Below are 15,456 nucleotides of genomic sequence, written 5' to 3' on the forward strand. Positions count from 1 at the left end.
TCTGAGAGTGCACTCACCCACACACACACACACACGGACAATTTAGTTTATCCAATTCACCTATAGTCTTTGGACCGGGGGGAAACCGGATCACCCAGAGGAAACCCATGCCAACACGGGAGAACATGCAAACTCCACAAAGAAATGCCAACTGGTCCAGCTGGTACTCAAACCAGCTAACTTCTTGCTGTGAGGTGAACGTTGAGCCACTGTGTCACCCCAACATATTAATTTATTTTCTTTTCAGCTTAGTCCCTTTAATAATCAGGGGTCGCCATAGCGGAATGAACTTATCCAGCATATGTTTTATGCAGCGGATGACCTTCCAGCTGCAACCCATCACTGGAAAACACCCATACACTGCCATTCACACACGTAAACTATGAACAATTTAGCTTACTTCATCCAATTCACCTATAGCGCATGTCTTTGGATTGTGGGGGAAACCGGAGAATTCAGAGGAAACCCACACAAAGACGGGGAGAACATAAAACTCCACACAGAAATGCCAACTGACCCAGCTAAGGCTTAAACCAGCGATCATCTTGCTGTGAGGTGACAACGCTGCCCACTGCACCACCACGCTGCCTCGCCCCAAAATAATAAATGATTATTTTTAAAAATTATGATCTAAATGTTTCCATGAACGGATCTATTTTCTTTTTGTACCAATCAAAAATTAATTTATTGTTTTTGCAATGTTCACCAAATTTCCTTTAATTTGTAAAAAATCTGAAATTATTCAAAAATTTCCGGTGCTTAAGATATTACCTATTATTATCAATGATGAAAATTATTGTCCTGCTAATTTAGTTTTTTTGTGGAAACCTTGTTTTTTTCACTATTCACTTTTTTTTTCAAGAAAACCGGATTGTCTAAAAAAAAGATAAAAGCATTGCTATAAAAAGGTATACCTGCAAGATTTAAATTTCCAGATTTTCACCTTCATTTACTGTCAACTGAGCCAAGCCAAAATTCATAGACAAGCTCACATGACAGTGCATTAAGTACTGAGGATTTTGAACAGTTTGTGTTTGTGATGCTTTCGGAGAGCAAAATATATTAAATTATTTATTAATTTATTTGATTTAATTAGATGATTTATTAATTAATATCCATTTGTGTAATGTTGAATTAGATTTTTTTAAAGTTTTAGATTTTTTTTATCATTTTATCGCTAGCGTTAAATAACTTGACATTTATATTATATTATTATTACTATGCAACATATTTTAAATATTTTATTTATTACTTAATTTACTGATTTACTTATTGCTACAGTCTTATGTATGTGTGGCATTGTGAGATATTGCTTTTTATTTGAGACACTGCTTTCTTGAATAAGAGCAAGAGGGGTTTTACACTATTTAAAAATTATAAAGCAATATAATTGTGAAGCAGTCATTTTTCCATTGCTAATGCTTGTGGTATATTAACATTATTGGATTTGTTCATGAACAAACAATGAACAAGACATTTATAACAGTATTTATTAATAATTGTTAATTAACACAGTGCATTAGCTAATGTTAACAAGAACAACTGTGGATTTAAATGATGAACTATACAAGTTCAATACAAGCACGGTCCATTTTAGTTCATGTTAGTAAATAATTAAATGTCAGTAATGTTAGTCAAACAAACTAACATCAACTAATGAATTTTAATTGTAAGGTGTGACCAGGTTGGGTTTCAATAAATGCTGCACAACTTCGGCATCACTACTTTGTCTTTGTTCTCTGGATTTTCTCAGTCAACAAGTTGGCTGACAGAAGACTGTTTTGGGTACCAGACAGTGGCGGATTACTTACAAATTAGTATTTAACTGATTACTGATTATTTGTTGAAAATCTACTTAGGTTTCTAATTTTGTCTAACAACTGATACTTATTTGTTAATTACTTTTGTTAGGCTTACCAATAAATTAACCAAACTGATGTAAAAGATTTTGAAAGTTTAATTAATTCAATTTTATTCACATGACATATACATGGTCTTTCTAGAGAAATATAGTCCAAGCAATAAATTATGTAAAAGACATTGGGTAGAAGATTTTTAAAAGTGGAAAAAAAACTTGAGAATGAATTATTTACTTTCATTGCTTGAATACCATGAAATCATGTAATCCATAAAAGTAACTGTAATCTAATTATGAGCATTTTAAATTGTAATATGCTCTTAATTATGATTACTTATTTATTGGAACTGGACGACCTAATCAAGATTACTTGTAATCACTTAATAAATAATACTAACCAGCACTGAGACTTGTGTGGATGATTTATTAAGGCAACAGTTCAGTAAGAGGCTTGAGTCACACCTGAAAGGGGTCTGTGACCTAAAATGTTGCCACAGCAAAGTGGAAACTACAAGTCAGTGTACTGTACCATTTAAAACTTCCATCATCTCCATTCTGACCATCAAGGGTTGCCTAAATAATCTCATCACAGATGTAGTTTTATTCTTGTGTCAGCATCTTTGTGCAAATGATTATTGTTAAAAAGTGATTAGTTACTTAACAATATAAGTAAATCTGATGGCTTAAAAGTGACAAGTTAAAGTTAAAGTTAGCTGTTTAACTGTTAAGCTAGTTGAAATTAATTTTTATAATTAGCACACAATTTATTTACTTATATTTTTAAAGCAACAGGTTTATTCACCTTAAGTAAAGTCAACTAATTACTTTAAAAGCAATGTTTTTACCTACTTTAAAATAGTCAACCAATAATTTTTAGTCAACCAATTGCTTTTGAAGCCAACTAATTGTTCCAAAAGCAATAGGTTTACTCAACTTTTAAAAGTAAAATCAACTAATCGCTTTAAAAGTAACAAGTTTACTCATTTTACAGTTTACTAATCGCCAATAGTTTTTAAAATCAACTAATCGCTTTTAAAATCAACAATTGTTTTTTAAGTCAGCTAAATACTTTTGAAGTCAACCAATCACTTTCAAAGTCAAGTAATCGCAATAAAGTAACAGGTTTTCTCATTTTAAGTGTACTATTCACTTTTGTAAAATCAGGCAATCATTTTCAAAGTTTACTAATCTCTTTTAAAGTCAACCAATAACTTTCAAAGTCAATTAATCATTTTTAAAGTAACAAGTTTACTCATTTTTAAGTCTACTAAGTGAAGTTTATTTATAAACAAATTTCGAGAGGATCACATGCTTATGAATGCTAGCGGCTGGACCCACATTATCCAATTTACAATGCACCAATCAGATGACTCCTAATCTACTAAAAATACCCTGGGTTTTGTATCACAGCTATCCCCGTTTTGAAGAATCCCCCCTTCCATTCCTCATAAGATCCTTGGCTCGAGGATCTTATGAGCTCGGGGCTCTCTCCTGGGAGAGCATGCCAAAGTAGCTTATAATCAATCAAGTGTGAACTCTTAAAACGCTATTCTAAAGTTAGCCAATCACTTTTGAAGTCAACCAATTGCTTTCAAAGTCAATTAATCGCTTTTAAAGTAACAGATTTACAAATCTTTTAGGTCTACTAATCGCTTTTCTAAAGTCAACCAATCACTTTTAAAGTCAATTAATTGCATTTAAAGTAACAGATTTACAAATGTTTTAGGTCTACTAATCGCTTTTTTTAAGTTAGTCAGTTGCTTTCAAAGTCAACTAATCATTCCGAAAGCAATAGGTTTATTTCATTTAAAAGTAAAATTAACTAATCTCTTTAAAAGTAACATGTTTACTAATTTCCACTAATCATTTTTCTAAGGTGTAGCACTTTTCTACACTTAGAAGGATGGCATCAGGCTTAAATTTCATTTAAGAGGTCTGTCATCAGAAAGCCAGAGGTTCAGGCACACACACACACACCTCACCGCCATACAGACACACACATCCAGGAATCTGAGGAATTCAGTGACTAGTCCTCTCCTCACCTAGGGTAAAATGGAGAGCATGACCATATTCAAATGACAAGCTCATTAAATAATTACATACTTTTACTATGTACTTTGGCACAGAATATAGGTGTCTATTATATTCTGTCTCCACATGTGCTGGACTGCTATAAGGGAGGCCGGCATGTGTTTCTGTTCAAAATGAAGGAATGGCAAATGCTTGATACTTGTTTTTGTGGTTCATTGAAGACATTCTCAGTCAGTCAGTGCATCTGCAAATTACATGCTGTCAAATACCAGGGGAAAGCAGAACACAACCTAACACTTTTTTGGTCTTTTTCAGTTAGTATAAATCCACATCTGGTTCAAAATATATACACATTTCCTAATTAACTCCACACTTGTTAAGTACAAATATGTATTGCTGTTTCATAATAAATGTTTATACTTGTTTCATAATCTAGCACAAAAGAATGAAAGTAAAATGTCACAACATAACATGTCCCATATTATAGCACACATGACATTTAGGTGGCACATTGTAACATCCATACAACAAGAAGAAAATGTTATATGATTTAATGGAAAAAATACCCCAGACAAACTAAAACATGTTCATAATAATATTTTTAAAAATTACTTTTCATACCAAATTATGACAATGATCCTTTCTCTTTGTATTTTGTACATTAATAATCTGCAAATTGCTGAGAGAAGACATCTCTGTTCTTGGGGTCATTCATGGTGAGAGGATTCTTATAAGATGGATTGATCAGGTCCTTGATTCTGATTAGTTAAGCCACAATCTAAGCCGTTGTATACTACTCTACAAACACACACCTGTAACTTGATTGCATTAGTATTGATGTGCCAACAGTGTGCATGTTGCTGCATCTGTGTTGATTGGCAACCATTCGTCTATCAGTAATAAGATCAAGTCTAACAACACCCCTTGGCTGTTATAAATTCACTGTAAACCACAGCTTCTTGGGAGTTATAACTATTATTGGTAACACTTTACTATAAGGTTGTATTAGTTAATGTTAGCTAATACATTTACTAACATGATTAAACAATGAACAATACATTAATTACAGTATTTGTTCTATGAAAAGTTTTATGAAAATTCAAAGGGTTTTCTTTAAAATGATTCGGGAAGCTTCAGTATTTTGGTAGGCAATATACAGGTAAACACTAAAATAGCACTTGACTTTAAGAAATACTATTTAATGGTTAAACTGTAAGGAGATTAAGAAGAACAATGGCACTATATTATACCCAGTTAAAAAAAACTGAGCTTATTAAATGTAACCATGTTTTTATTATTAAGTAATGTTTTTGGCAGACTGATCACTGTGTAACCACAGTTTTGCGACAAATACAAAGTTTAAGTGTGGGTAGTGTAGCAAAACCATGGTTAATTGAATGTTATCATGGTTTAGATACAATAAAAATGGTTTTATTTGTCCTAAAACCATGATTAATTTTCAAAAGTGCTACTTTTAAAAAAAGCTGAACAAGATTTTTAGCGCCACTTACAGGATGGTAAAGTCCAAAATGGTCACACCTGTAGATCCTTGGGCATGTACATCTCAATATAGCACAAATTTTGGGACACTGTACAATAATAACTATTTTTAAATTACTGGGAGGAGTAGGTTTACACATTAATCAAAACAATGCGTTGGATAATTTAATAAATATTAACAATTAAGCAATTAAAACAATCATTAACTTCTGGCTGGAGCTGCATCCCTTCAACCCTCACAGGATATTACCCTTTACTGTTGCTAATCTGCAATTAGCAATGATATATCAATATTACAAAAATGACACCATGGACCGTAGCTAAACTATGCAGAGCTGTTGCCCTCCAGGAACTGAGTTTGAGACCAGTGCCATAGACACTTTGTCTAATTTGTAACATTTAGATTGTAGACAGAGTAAAAGGGAGTTCTCGGTCATTTATACAGCTAGAGTAAATCTGGTTTAGATTAGATCTCTGCTCTGCCACTGTGTATGTTCTCTGACACCAGCATGATTTATCAGCCAATTCAAAATGACTCGTGCTCTGCTGTGGGCCTGTTGGCTTATCAAATATAGAAAGAACAGATCAGTACAGCAAGTACCATGCTTTGAGATTACGCTCTCTTTGAAATGGTATGCTTTTCAATATATTTGTATACAAAGACATTTAAACTAAATGGAGAAAGGCATCTCTGCGCAGCTGGGACTTGACTTTAATTTGATAAAATGACGTTAGAGGAGGATATTCTGTTCTCAGTATTACGGAAAACGTGATTTATTGCTGTTTTTATTTACGGTTTGTAAAGACGACTTTATATTGTTGCTTAACATTCTTATTCAGTAACATAAAACAAATACATGCGCACACATAAAAATAATCCTGAACGAAGACAAGTTTCTGACATTTGTCTTGAGGAACAAGCACGCATTGAAGTCTTTTGATCCCTCAAAGTATTTCTTTATTTCTAATAGGGATTTAGAGATTTGCGTTAATATTCAGAGTTGTTTTCTTAAGAAGGTCTAGCCTCTTCAATCATATTTCCTCACTGATCTTCAATCGAGAGCCTGATTGTTGTCTTAGATGTTTCTTTATTTCATGTGGAAAAATATCACAGTAAACAACTGCTGTGCTAAGACAAATAGGTAGGATGAATCCAAAATCCAATTGGAAGAATTGTTTTTGTTGTTGTTGTTTTTTCATTTTGGTTATAATAGGACATTTACTTATCTCAGTCAATGCATATTACCACAGCATATTTTTCTTTCTAAAATCATTTCTATAAAGACATTATCATCATTTCATACATACATTTTTGATGTACACAAAAAAATGCCTTTCGAGGCAGACATTGAAACAGCTGAAATGAGCTTTAATCTGACAGAATGAAGAATTGGCTAAAGAGCTCTGATTTATTTACTTTAGCTTTGGTCTGTTTATAAATGAATACATTTAACTGCTATACTTCAAATTTGATGAGAAGACTATCTCATATTTTTGCATATATCTGTCCTATATCTGAGCCTTTTGTATATGTGCAAACGCTGTACGCTCTGCAGAACCTACAGGCCACCTAGGAGTTGTGTTTATGGTAGCACACGCCAGGACTGCCGGAACTCAGCGCGAGCCCTGCTTCGATTTGTTTAGATGAAGAGGGAATGGAGTGCCTTGTAAGAGAAGTCTGAGAGGGAGAGCATTAAATTGAAAACATAATCCACTGACACAGTATGCAATCCCTTGCTACAATATATATATATATTTATATATATATATATATATATATATATATATATATATATATATATATATATATATATATATATATATATATATATATATATATATATATATATATATATATTTAGTGCAAAAAAGTATTCATGACAGGAATGTATTTTTTCTTATGGTTTGCTGGAATATTTCCGGCACGAGATGTTTGGAAATTCTGGAGAAAGATGAATCATGGTTTGATTGCTTGATCAACAATGCTACTATAAACCATTGTGACTTCTCTGAGGGTTTCGTGCGATGCCCTTTTGTTCGTCCCTGTGCGCTGTGAAGTGTGTTTGTAAAACAACCTAAATAGTTTTCGCGCAACCACAGAGATTGCAATCTGGCTCCAGGCGTGAGGGTTCTCCTCAGCGGCTTTTCTGCTCTCAAAAAAAGTCAGCATGTCTTGATCGGTAAACCAGCCCACACCGGAGGCAAGCCAAATCTAGCAATAGTGCCATTTCTGCTTGTTCTTCTACAAAATTGAACAGATCTTTATGTGTGGTTAGATAAAAGGTAAGGGTTCAATTAAGTAGGGTTGTCTTGACCTAGGTGTGTATCTGTGTATGTCTGGGAGTGAGTGAATGAACGAAAATAAGCTGGAGAACAAAAGAATGAGAGCAAAAGAGGTTTCAACAGGTGTAACTACCCGATTACAGGCTTTCTTACTCATAATATTGTTTTGAACAAAAAAAAAGCATAAAAGCTGAAAACCACAAACATATTTTATTAGAGTTGCTTAATGAAAATTAAAATATATGGAATTAACATATAACGTTTATAAAAACTATGTTGAGGTATTTTTGTTTAATCCAATATATGAAGCAATAAAAAAAAAATCTTACATTTATTTGATTGTCATATGGAAGGTAAGTAGAGGACCCAAACTGTTGCTTTTTTTTTGTTTGTTTTTTCACATTTACAAAAAATGCCAGCAAAAGAAAAATCCTCACAATGCATACGCATAAAAAATTGTGCTGCATTTTCACGCAAGACAAACAAATTATTAAAACACACTGTACTTTCTCACAATGTAAACATTTTACAAAAACAAGCTGCATTTTCTCACAACACAAAAAGAATGGCACACAATGAAGGTGTTTCAAGGGGACTCAAAAAAGTGACGGACGTCCCTGTGCATTGACCAGGGCTGCGTCCGAAATCGTCTACTACTCAGTAGGTACTGCATTTGAATTTAAACGTACTACTCGGCCGTTAGAAAAGTACTCTATACAGTATGAACGTGAAAAGTATGAATGAAATTCGGACGTACTACATCCGCCATTTTGTCATGGTCATGTAACCTACCTGCGTCAGTTGCGTTGCTTCACTCCCATTCATGAATTCGCTCGCGGGGCATCATGGGATAGCGCAGCGTGCATGGGATGCGCACTTCAGAATCTCGCCGGAAGTAGTAAGTCATCTGGGTACTTCTCGCATACTGATTTTCGATTCTATGAATTTGAACATACTACTCGGCTCGCATACTGATTTTAGCATACTGTATAGTATGGAAGTATGCGGTTTCGGACACAGCCTATGGCTGCATCAGAAACCACCTACTAATCAGTAGGTAGAGCATTTAAATCTAAAAGTACTTCTTAGAAAAGTACATTCTATACATTATGTCCGTCATTTTGTTATGATTACGTGATACCCACATGAGTTGCATCACTTCACTCCCATTCATGAATTCTCTTGCGGGGCATCATAGGATAACGTTGCATCCATCTGATGCGCACTTCAGAACCTCGCCGAAAATAGTAGCTAATCCGTACACTTCTCACATAATGATTTTGAAATTCTATGAATCTATTTAGCGTACTATACAGTTTTGAAGTATGCGATTTTGGATGTGGCCTATTGCTTAGGGAAGTTGTAGGTGATTTTTGAAAGGTTAGTATTTAGTTTTTTATTTTAATATTCTGATTCCTGAATCTTTAGTATTTATTAGCCCAAATAACCATTATCTAAATAGCCGGGTCTGTCCCGTTTTAGGGTCCCCTTGAAACATTTCCATTGTATTCCGAGCTATTCCGAGCGTTTTCGGAAAATGTTTGCGCTGTAAGAAAATGCAGCGTGCTTTTTCAGAATGTGTTTGCATTGTAACAATTTGCAGCATGTGAGCTGTCAAACAGATGAAGATCTTTTCTTGATTTGCTGCCATTTTTGTAATCGTTCGTTTTGTAATCGCAGGTTTTCTTAAATTGCAGCACGTTAAGCTCTCTTGGCCATCGTGTAAATCCCTAAAACGAGAATCATCAAGACTGATGCACACTATTTTCACTTCGCTTTTTGTCAGCATTTTTTTACATGAATTTTGACATTTATGCCCAAGCAATTTTTACTGGTGATTAGCTGTACAAAATCTATCTATGATGTTACACTGAAAAAAATTATTCAAAGATTATTCCTTGGATTTACTCAATTTCTTTATGTTAAGAGGTGGTAAACAATTTATTTGGGCTGAATTTAAACAAACAAATTAAGTTGAACATTACTAAACTTAATTTGTTTGTTTAAATTCAACACAAACAAATTATTTGCAACAGTTCTGCATGCAACACTTTTTTCAGTGATGATGCTTAATGAAAAATAGAAATAGCACAACAGCTCTTCTGACGTGTTCAGGTTAAAGCCATTCACACGTTATTGTTAAGTACTCCAGAGTACTTGCCATTACTATCTCGTCATCCCTGTATGGCTTTTATCATGCAGCTCTTTCCATTCATTCATTAATTAATTAAAACATTTTCTGTTGAAACTGTCAACTTATCCAGCATATGTTTTGCGCAGCGGATGCCCTTCCAGCTGCAACCCATCACTGGGAAACATTCATACACACTGACTGACACACATACAGTACGGTCAATTTTAGCCTACCCAATTCACCTATACCAAATGTTTTTGAACTGTGGGGTAAATCGGAGCACCCCAGAGAAAACCCACACATGCAAACTCCACACAGAAATGCCAACTGACCCAGCTGAGGCTCAAACCAGCGACCTTATTGCTGTGAGGCGAATGTGCTACCCTCTGCACCACCACGTCACCCTTCTTTCCATTTAGACACCATTAAAACAAGCAGCTCCACATTTATATTGTCTCATATTCTTTGTCGTTAGAAATGTGTGCTCTCCTAGACCATTTTGTGCTTGAGCACAACAAGTTTTGATTACTGTAAACTCAGAAGCTCCTGGCATGTGAACAAAAGTGATTCTTATATGCACATTGCATTGTTTGTATCTATTTAATCACATTGGCGATAACCACAAGCGAAAATAATCCTGGTGTGCACATAGCAAGTACATTTTCAACAACCTTCTTAACTCTCAAAATGAAACAAATTTAACAACAACAACAAAAAAAACTTTCAGTGAGTGCAGTATGGCAAATTAGACTTTTCACATTTTTATATTTAGTGCACTGCTGCTTCTCAAGCAAATTTTCTTCTGAGTTTTCCCCCCTATTATTCCTAAATAAAACTACTAACCTTACAATGAATTCCCTTTATATACTGTACTGCTCACAAAGCAATGTTTTGCAAGGTGTTATACTGAACACATAAAGCACCCATAACTAAAGACAAGTTTGCAGTGATGTGAAGGATGCAAGTGACCTTTGTAAAGATTAAAAACAAGTGTTTACAAACACATGCTTGGTTGTGTTCTTCAGGCATCCTGATTTAGTTTAGTGCTTACCCCCAAAAAATGCTATGTGAGGGCTGGTTTATCAGTTAAGCTGATATTTGTGGTGTCACTGTGCATTTTGACCTTTTAGGCAAGACGTCTTCAGTTAACAGACTGACCAGAAACTAGTTTGATGTTAATGACACACTAGATGAAAGAGAATTATCTTAATGTGTAATTAGTTTCATGTGTCAAACCACAGGGAGCACTAATCACAATTATGACTTCAAAGAAAACCATTTGAGGGAATTATCATTAGTTTATAAAGTCAGTTTCGATCATTTCAGTTCAAAATGAAAAAAAAATCGAATAATTCTCGAAAGTCTGCAATGAATAATATGAGGAAGCGTATGCTAAAGCATTTATGCAAACAAGAAACAATGTGAATTCCTCTATTCAATGTCACAGCAAATGCAAACATAAACTTTGAAAAATTAATAGTAAAAACCAAGAAAGTGAAACAAATCAAAGATAACTACACAAGATTTAGGATCGCCGCACCTCACAAACTTTGTGTTTTGGCTTGACAAAATTGTACTCATCCAAATCAATTGACTTTTCTGAGTAATAAAGACATAGAATGTAAAGGTTACAGATTAGAAGATTTTCACAATTAGATTAAACAATTTGCTAATTAAAAGTAAATTAAAAAGTGTTGTAAATAAATTGGTTAGGTTTTTACAGTGTGGAATGAAACTTGTATCAGATTTTTTTTCTGGCATTTGATTGTATTATTATATAGTCTCACCTTTAGCTGAACTGTTTTGTGTAATGAAGTGTTGACGTGAGCCAAGAATTCCACCATCACTTTCTTTCTCGCTCACACGCACATACACGAACAGACGATACATTTTTTTAATTGAATAAAGTTCAAAAGCACCTTGTTTTGAGTGTGACCTGGGTCATGTCCTGATATTCAGTTGAAAAAAATACACAAGTATTGGCAAGTAAATTACAAGTAGATATTTGGCAAATATTTCCTAAGAACTGTTTAAAAGAGAGAAGATTTTTTCAACAAATTAAAAAAAATGTTAATAATATATATATATATTTTTTTTATCTTTAATGGATAGAACAGTGAAGAGTATTGACAGGAAATAAAGGGAAGCAGAAAAAGGGGAAAGATCGGCAAAAGACTTCAAGCTATGAATTAAACTTGGGTTCTCATGAGCACTTTGGCAATGCGTGTCAACGCACTTAAAGGGATAGTAACAATAAAAACTCTGTCATTATTTATTTACCCTTTACTTGTTACATACAATTACGAGCTTCTGTCTTCTGCTGAACTCAAATGGAGGTATTTTGAAAAATGTTTAAGGTAACCACTGACTTCCATAGTGTAGGAAAAACAAATACTACATAAGTCAATGGTTACAGCTTACCATCATTTTTCAAAATCTCTTTTTTGATGTTGAACCGATGAATAGAAGCATACATATATATATATATATATATATATATATATATATATATATATATATATATATATATATATATATATATATATATATATATATTTTTTTTTTTTTTTTAATTATTATTTTTTTTCTTTGTTTTTTAATCCAGCCAAACTAAAAATAATAAGACTTTCTGCAGAACACAAAAAATATTATAGAAAAATACTGTGAAAGTGTCCTTGCTCTGTTAAACATAACTTGGCATATTTAAATATATGAAAAATAATTTTAAAAGAATTAATATTAGTATTAAACTTTCCCTATTACTTGTATTTGTCTTTTGTGGAACACCAGCCTATGAATGAGTAAGTGAATGGGGACGTGAATGAGTTAGTGATGTTTTAATATTCTACAATACCATTTTGAAATGATCAACTTCTCTTGTAAAAGAGTAGAGCCTTCATCCAAAAGGTTTCAACCTGCTGTTGGAGGTATTCATTCATTTTAGCACAGCACACCAAATCTCAAAGAATAATGGTAAATCTTTTTTTTATTATTATTAGAATATTTAAAAAGGTACATAAATTGGGATCATACAAATACAAAGAAACATCAACAAAAAACAAAAAAAAACAACAAAAACAAAACAAACAAAAAAACAAAAACAAAACAAAAACAACAACAACATAGTCAAAAACTGGTAGGTGTGTGTGTGTGTGTGTGCTGCAAAACACGGTTGCTGGTTAAACTTGTATGTTATGCAAAAATTAAATGTACAATAAAGGCAAGGAAAACATTATTCACAAAGGGCAGTTATCTTGCACTTACGTTATCATTCATGAAGATTAGTTTCAGCAAGGCAAAAATATATATGTGTGTGTCCGTGCGTGTGTGTGTGTGTGTTAATAGATCAATGTTGAATTACCCTGTTCTCTCTGTAATCTGCATCTGGAGATCCGTTTGTTCCAGTGTAACTTCCTCTGATTAATAACCCAAACACATATGAATGAGTAACACTGGATCAATACAGGGCTGTAATGACCAACAATAGCATCTGCCACTCGGCCATTACTTTATTGAGTGTAAAGGGATAGCTCACCAACCCCAAAAATAAAGTCTGTCATTGTTTACTGACCATCATGTCAATCCAAACCTGTATCACCTCATTTCTATTAAGGGAAACACAGCTAAAGTGTTAAAAACTGTCCAGTTAGGAACTAGAACAACAGTTTATTTTATTGTAGCGATGGAAAGGGGTAGTTCATGTCATTTTTAATCTATATGACTTTTTTTTTTGAGGAAAAGGTATTTTAAATCAAAGAAGATATTATGAATGGAATTTGTTGATCATTTTAAAGAGTCAATTTAGTCCCAATCACCTAAACAAATCACTCCATTAAACAAATCAATTTCACTATACAAATAAAAACGCTTTACTAAGTGTTTAAAGGGATAGCCACATCAACAAAACCCTTTTTAAGTCAAAGGGGTTCAAAACAACAACTTGTATTAAAACAACATCTAAATATTTTACTTTTCAGAAGATTTGTAGAAACAAAAAAATATTCTGTATATAAAAAACTAAATATCTGTAAAACAAACTTCACTATGGAGACAAACAAAAACTAGCTCTAACACACACACACACACACACACAAATCAATATTTACTCACTTTTATGTTGTTTCAAACTGATTATTTCTGCTGCAAAACAGAAACTATTATATTTTGAATTCTAGAAAAGCAACTACATAAAATGAATAATGGAGTGTTTTTAAAAACATTCTGTCATCATTTACTCACCCTCCACTTGTTTCAAACCTGTTTGACTTTTTCCATCGATCCAACTTCTATATCATTTGTTTTCATTCTATGAATGTCAATCATGGTTACCAGTTTCTAAATACCATTTTTCAAAATATTTTCTTTAGGTTTATTAGATAAAAAAAGAGGTTTGGAACCACTTGAGGTTGTGCAAATTGTGAGTCAGTTTTCATTTTGGGGTGAACTATCCATTCATGTGGATAATTCAACAGTACATATTTCTTCTGCATCAAAAGAAAATATCTGAATGCAGGAAGATATTATGAACCGTGTTTTTATGTTTATGCAGTTTATATCAATAGAATGATTTAAAAAGCATGTTGGTTTGTTTGAAAGAAAATCAAACACTGTGCATCAAAACTAACTATAACTCTAAAAATATAACACAGGCCAAGATGTACATGAAGCTGGCTCTGTGTTTTGTCTTGCAGTAAATGAATGCAGCAGTAGCGCAGCAGGGCGGGGTGTATCGTGCGAAGCTCAGTGCGTGAGGAGGGCGAGCGCTTGGATCCCCTTTCAAGTTTAGACAAAGACAGCAGAACGGCTGCGCTCGCCAGGTAAACACAAATCCACCGGCAGACCATGAGGGTGGAGGGTGAGGGAGCCTGTTGCTTACATTTCTCTTCAAAATGCCTCCTGCGCAGCATAGAGCGCAGTTAAAGCTGTCAACACGTGGCACAGAGTGCAACTCATATCAGATAATCCGCTATCAGATTTGTTTTTAGGAAAATACCTTTTGTAATGTTTTCTCCGGGCTGCATGCGAGCAGAGCTGCCGTAGCGTGTGAGGAGCAGCGATAAAGAGCATCTAAATCAGCATGCGATGGTCAAACCGTGATGTTCTCTTCTATATCCGAAACCAGTCGTCTAATGTTGATACACAGACTGGTGGATGCAGACCCGCAACACTTTGACTTTAATCATCACAGTGACATGAACAGATTTCAGCTTGACTCTCACACACACATACATCACCTCTGCTTAACCTCTCTTTAATAACAGCGCTTGCCTACCTCTGTATGTTTGTTTATTTATCTTTTACTGGTTTGGCAAGTTAACATCACCTCAGGTGAAAGCCCTCAGTGAGTGTCTGAGAGATTTAAAAGGTGCAGAGAAAGGACACACACACACACACACACACAAACACACACACACGAACAGTGAACAGACAATGAGGGCAGACGTTTTTGTTGTTAAACACATGGCTACTCTTAGCAGACACAGAGAATCACAGAGTTTACGTGTTTCAGATTCCTCTTACATGAACACACACCCACATGAACACAAGCCCATTTTACACAACAGACAAATCCCACCCTGTGTCTCAAAACACACATTTGCATTGGGTTATTGTATTTTGACTCTGTCCTCAACAATAACATAATAACATA

The 15,456-nt window shown here is 34.0% G+C and overlaps 1 long non-coding RNA gene across 12 annotated transcripts in view; it reads right to left on the minus strand.

Moving 5' to 3' along the window:
* The window catches only part of LOC137488655 (uncharacterized), an 80,463-nt gene that overhangs the window by 30,733 nt on the left and 34,274 nt on the right, over positions 1–15,456 (minus strand). The gene's annotated exons all lie outside the window — the stretch shown is intronic.

This window comes from Danio rerio, chromosome 20, assembly GCF_049306965.1.
Source record: "Danio rerio strain Tuebingen ecotype United States chromosome 20, GRCz12tu, whole genome shotgun sequence".
NCBI lineage: Eukaryota > Metazoa > Chordata > Actinopteri > Cypriniformes > Danionidae > Danio > Danio rerio.